A 6,500-nucleotide genomic window follows, 5' to 3' on the forward strand; every position below is an offset into this window, starting at 1 on the left:
ATATAGAAATTTTTTGATATCTGCAACCATAGTAAAACAAGGGCTTATATTTTTGATATTTATTTTATATATTTAAAGGCCACTTAACAAAGAAAAATCAAAAAAATGAGTTCACGTGTCACCTCTGACACGCGTGTCATAGGTTCGCGATCACTGGGTTTGAGCGTCAGCCTGAGCACGGAAGGGTCCGGTTCCCCGTCAGGGGCACATGCTTGGGTGGCAGGTCTGAACCCCAGGGCTGTTTGGGGCACGTCGGGGAGTAAATTCAGAAGTCACGCGGAGTTTGCTGTACATCCATTCATCGTTACTTTTAGTTGCGTAAAAAGCATGTGGGTTTCTCCTCACCCGATGGAGTGAGATATGTTCTCCCAGGGAGCAGTCCAGATGGCTGGAAACGGCTCTTCTAACACCTCCATTTCTGAGGGTTGGGCATGGTCAGCTAAAGCAGGGGTCCTCAAACTTTTTAAACAGGGGGCCAGTTCACTGTCCCTCAGACCGTTGGAGGGCCGGACTATAGTTTAAAAAAAAAACTATGAGCAAATTCCTATGCACACTGCACATATCTTATTGTGAAGTAAAAAAACAAAACGGGAACAAACACAATATTTGTATTTGCATGTGGCCCGCGGGCCGTAGTCTGAGGGCCCCTGAGCTAAAGGATCGTTTTCACAAACCACCAGGAAAGGTTACTGAGCAGCGGAGTCTCTCGCACGTGGAAGTTCTCGTCACAGGTTCAGCCCTTCACACTGCCTGGCCCGGAGGGTAGATGGTGCTGAGGTTTCAGTGCCCTCAGACCCGCCTGCACACTTGAGCCTGGTTACTGGGGCCTGTTCCCCCCTAAGGGACAGGAGTGGAGTCCGGGCACATGTTTCTCGTTCCTCAGTATTTGTGTCCAGTTGCACGATGCAGATCTCAGCGCTGGGGTGTTTTGCTGGAGGGAGTGGGAACGTCCTGTCGGCAGGGGTGGCTGGAGACCCGATTTCCTATCGGACAGCGATGGGCAGGCAGATGCTCCCGACCTGCTTTCAGTCTATCAGACAGTAACCACAAGGCCTCTCCCTCCTCACCTCAGGAATCTGTAAACACGGATGTGAGTTCACACTCCCATTAATCTAAGCCCCTCTGGGATCGCCGTGAGCGCCATGCCCACAGCAAGGACAGAGCAGAGGCTCAGCGGTGGTCGCTGGATGGACCCAGGCGCTGGCTTAGGCGCCCCGAGACCCATGTCACAGAAAGTGCTGCGTGGTCCCAGCCGATGGCCTGGAGCGGCTCTGGAGAACCTGCAGGACCAGTGGGGATGGTCCTCGAGGGGACGTGGTGAGAGCACTTCTTGGAGGTTGACAGCAACGGAGAGCTCCTCCTGCCAGAGCTGGGGGGCAGAGGGGGGCGGCGTTCCTTTCTCTGCCCCCCTGCAAGCCTCCCCGGACATGGTGCCAGGAGGAGATTGCCAGGCGCACCCTCACCTTCCAAGGGAACTACTGGGATCCCTGAGGACACGTGGGTCCTGTCTCCCCAGAGCAGCCTCTTCTGGGCTTCTTGCTAGGAGTGTCTGCGTGTCTTCTGAAAAAAAGTTGTTTCGGCTCCTCCAGAGAGGCCGCTCTGCCTGCTCCCGTCACCTCTGACCTCTCATCATTTCCCTCTCATCGTCTCTGCTGGGAGGCCCTTACTTCCTTAGGGGACAGAGATTGTTGGTATGACTTTTCTTCAATCATTTTGCAGATCACTGTAAACTGTCTTTAGTACTGAGCCGTTCCCGAGGTTGTTTCCAACATCCCACAGCTTTCACTCCGGGGGTATCTCAGCCCGGCTAACAGCGTGACCAGCGGTGGCTCCATGCCCTGCAGCCACTTCGGGTGCAATGAGAAGGCAGTTTCTCAGCACAGCCTGCAGTTACCTAATATTCCCTCTCCTGGGGCTGGTCTCCTCTCCCGACACCTGATGGCTATTCTCCTCCCAGGCTTCCGTTTCCCTGGAACAGGGGAGCAAGTCCTCACGACCTTCACAAGGTCACCTTGAGCCACTTAGGCCAGGGCCTCAGGGAGGAGGGCAGAGCATGGTGTAGGCTGAAAGGCCAGCACTTTGTCTCCTTCTGCTGTTTATTTTCATTTTATTGGATTTGTTGGGGTGACACTGGTTAATACAATTATACAGGTTTGAAGTGTACAGTTCTACAAACACCATCTGCAAAGAAACTTGGCTTTGCATGGTGTTTTTCATAGTCCGAGCAATGCTCCTCGACGGGCGGTTTGTTTCAAGGGCGATGGTGCAGTGTGGTGTCCACAGAGGAGACAGAAGTCTGGAGCCCACACTTGGTGGCAGCCACGCTTCATTTCTGAGAGTCTCTCTGCCTGGCCACCCCACGCCCACCCGGCCTCACGCTGGGACCCCAGGTGCAGGACGTCCACTTCCCAGTCAGCACCCACAGTCAGCCTGTACTGACTATAAACAAAAGAAGGAATATTGAGAAAGAGGGAGAAAAGGGTGAGCCAATGAATGTTTGCTTTTTTCCGCTGAAATCATATTGGGTTGAGAAAGGGCAATTATGGGAAACAGCGGGGAAGCGAGCTTTTCTTGTAACTGTTCTTATGACTCGCTGACCGGCTCCCACCCCACACATAGGAACCGGCGGCCCCACGGGCACCAAAGCTGCTAAAGTCCCGGGTGGTCTGGGCCCAGCCGGGGCCCCCAGCATTCAGAAAGCGGCTGCCTGTGTGGCTGGTCCCAGGACAATTTGGGGTTTGTGCAGTGTGGTTTAATTCACAAAAGAAAATGCCTTTAATCAGGCAGCGGGAATGCTGTCCTGTGTGAGCAAGGAGCTGCTCTGATGATGAGCTGGCCGAGTCAGATGGGGGCTGGGGTCCCTTCCCAGGGCCCCGACTGGCAAGCAGCCTCTCTGCTGGGCAGGGATTGCCCTGTGGCCACCGTGGTCCCTGCCGTGGGGGACGCTAGTGACCTGGGGTGGGCACAGGCTCCTGTAGGAACCCACACCTATGTGGGTCCCCCACCTGTTCACACACAGGCCCCGCAGGCAGGGCAGCCAGTCCTCCTCACATGGGGCTCCAGGTGGTGCCTGGATGCCAGCGGGCGCTTTGTCCCCATCTGCCCCGGGCAGCACGCTGTGGCCGATAACCCGCCTGGAGCCCGAGCCCATCTGAACTCCACTGATGACCCACGAAAGGAGCTGGAGATGCTGTCCTCACAGGTAAAGGTGAGAGTTATGTCTAAACTCTAGGGAGACCCCGTCTGCGGGAGCAGGGGGTCCTATCGTGTCAGTTCCCAAACACACCTGAGTGGGGAGCCCACCAGCCTGGTCCCGACGTCCCCGCTGACTGGCGAAGGGGACACTTCCCTTGCTTTTGCCACAGGTGATGCTGTCAGATGGGCGCTGGCCTCCTGCCTCTGGAGGGAAGGCTGCCAACAACTCTGGAAGGTGACTCTTGTGTGTAACTCTTAGGAAGGAGATTCTTTCTACAGAGCCTTTGGATGGGCAGAACAGAGGCAGTGACCTACCTCTGCCCAGTCATGACAATGATGACAATACAATATCAGAAAATGGCCTCGGAGCTGGGGCCCCAAGTTATCCAAATGCAACGTTGGCACCTGCGGGGGGGGGGGGGGGGGGGAGCGGGGCTGGTCCCTCAGCTGTGTCCTTGGAGGGGTGCTTGCTCTTCCTGAGCCATGTCAGCAGCTGGCCACCCCACCGCTCACAACGGGGGGTGGGGGGTGGGGGGAGGTGTATCTCTGCTGCTCAGCCTCTCAAAGCAGGAGACTCTTCAGGAGAAGATACCAGAACTCTGCCCTGGTTTGGTTAAGAAAAGAATTTGTAACAGAACAACTACGTTTGAGACACGCTCTTTGCTCAGTCCACGGTGGCGACTGCTGGTTCTCAGGCCGGAGGCAGGTACGACCTGGGACACTCCTGCTTTCGATGTTAGGACCCCACCAGGGCACACGTCCCAGGGGAGCTTCCTCTCCTTTTGGTCGGCTCAGTGGTTGGGACACGTTGGGGCAGGTCCAGCAGGAGGCTGTCGTCCTTCCAACTGCGACCTCCTGTGGCCCCAACACACCCGCTCCCGTCCTCTGTGGGAGCACCAGCTCCTCAGGGTGCATCCTTGGGGCCTCTGCTTTGTGGCTCATCGTGTCCGTGGCGGGACCATTCTGTTTCCAGCTTGCCCACATGGTGGGTGGCATGTCCCATGCCCCATTCACATGGACACCAGCTGTATTGGGCCGGGGCCACACCCCCAGTGTCGCCCCACCTGCACTTGACGCTTTGGCAAAGAGCCTATTTCCAAACAGGCCACATCTCCAATTTCTGGGGGTGAGGACTACGACATCACTTCCTGGGAGACACCTGTAACCCACACAGACAGTCCTCCCGGGACAGTCCTGGGAGCACCTGTCATCCCACAGCTCCCTCTGTCCCGCTCCCTCTGTCCCGCAACCCAACGTTCAACAGAGGAAAGTACCACAGGAGGAAGTATACTTCTCTGTATCATTTTACCCAAAAAATCTGAAGAATTATGCAAAGTAGCTAAAATGTTAATCCAGCAGCATTCTGTGCGGGGTGTCATCATGAGCCCAAACTTTTATGCAAAACCTAACATGTGTGACCTTTTACCCCATAAAACTTCCAGGGCTCAAAACATAATCATCAATTCAAGCAAAGGCGTAGCTAACTGTCGCAGTATTTACAGCATTAGCAAAGAGGAATTATTCTCAAACTCGGCAAGCAAACAGGGCCGCTCTACTGTGGGGTCCCCAAAGGTCGAACCAAATTACGCCCAATGTGATACTGAGTAAAAAACTAGATATAGAATAATCTCAATTATATAAATTTATGCATAAAAGCCTGCGAGGAAGCATGAGCAATAGTTCTCTCTGGGTGGCGGAAATGTAAGTTATTTAAATTTCTTCCGTATACTCTCCTGTATTTTCTTAATCCTCTACAGTAAATAGAAATTATATTTATATAGAACCAATGGCGGGAAGCATTATTTCAGAATAAATACAGGTTATTTCTGACAGCCACAAAAATCGGGCCCACTCAGCACACGGTGAGGCTCGGAGGCTCCGCAGGGACAGGGTGCAACTCCGGGCAGGGGAGCCGGGGCAGAGCGCAGGGGAGTCAAAGGAAACTGGACTCGGCCGCCTCAAACCACGGATGTTTCCGTTTTAAACGTTCCACGAGCAGAGCGAGGCTGCGGGGATGTGAGTGATAGGACACCTTCTGCAGGGACAGCAGCCACAGTGGCCGAGCTCAGAAGCTGGGCCGGGCCAGGCCGACATGTGTCCCCACCGCCCCACCTGGGAGGAAAGGGTGACATTTCTCCAACGCCGAGTTGACCTATGGACACTGGTCAAAGTGTCAATTCAACGTCTGATCTTCACAGTGGCCAGAATACTCAGGACAATGCTTTTCTTGGACTAGCCCTCTTTTTAGTTTATTTTTACTTCAAAATTGAACATTATTAAAACCAATTTAATTGCTGGATTTCATGTCTCATCCAAGCGAGTTTACCAAGTTTCAGACTAACCTCTTCCAGCCCCAACGCTGTGGTGCACAAGCCCATTCGGCGCCTCGGGAGAAACGTGGATTTTTCCTAGACGAGGTTTTTATGGTTTCATTTTGTAATGTTTAGCTACACGTTTGATGAAGAAACCACAAAACCTCATGAACCTATATGCAATAATGTCAGATGAAATTTGCTGATTTTGTCCGAGGCTTCAATATTGCCATATGATTTCAGTCAAAACCATGCAAATTGAGACAAATGCTGAAGTGGAGAACAAATGAAGGGTTTGGAGACCACACCATGTGAAGCGTGGGGTCACCCAGCGGCACCACCGGGACCACGAGGACCCTGCTGTGCACAGAGACTACAGAAAACAATGGTTTCATAAACGTCCTGAGAAGCCAGCAAGCAGTATCCCCACAGCCCCCGTGGAGTGGCTGGGGTGGCCTCTGCACAGCCGTCCCCTGGACCCCTGACCAGAGGACACTCTGCTAGCCCGGCTCCCTCGGAAGGGGATGGGCACTGGCCTGACCCGCTGCCACGGAGCCAGCAAGACACAACACCCAGCCCTGTGCCCCACATCCTCGGGGACTGTCCGCTGCAGCAGCTTCATTAAAAGGTCGCCTTTCCTTAGGAAAACCTGTGCCCATCCCCGCGAGGAAATGGACTTGGGTGGAAATCTGCCAACGTCAGCCAGCGGGTATCTGTGCACATGGCCTCAGAGCCCAGCGCAAGGCTGCTAAGAACAGGGCGGACAACCGTGTGCGAGCCCGCCGACTCCGAGAAAGCTTGGCTCAGCCTTCACTGGGACTGCCAGCGAGGAGGGCGGGTTCAGACGCATCCTGGCGATTTCCGTTAGTTAGCAAATGCTCACCTAGTGCGTGATGAGGACAAGATTCTCTGCTGATGCAGGGAGGGCCTGACCCAGGAGCTTCTCTGCGGACCCTGGCTTGGTTTTGTGTTTAATATCAGCCCAGTTAAGCC

The sequence above is a fragment of the Myotis myotis genome, unplaced genomic scaffold (genome assembly GCF_014108235.1).
Source record: "Myotis myotis isolate mMyoMyo1 unplaced genomic scaffold, mMyoMyo1.p scaffold_m19_p_7, whole genome shotgun sequence".
NCBI lineage: Eukaryota > Metazoa > Chordata > Mammalia > Chiroptera > Vespertilionidae > Myotis > Myotis myotis.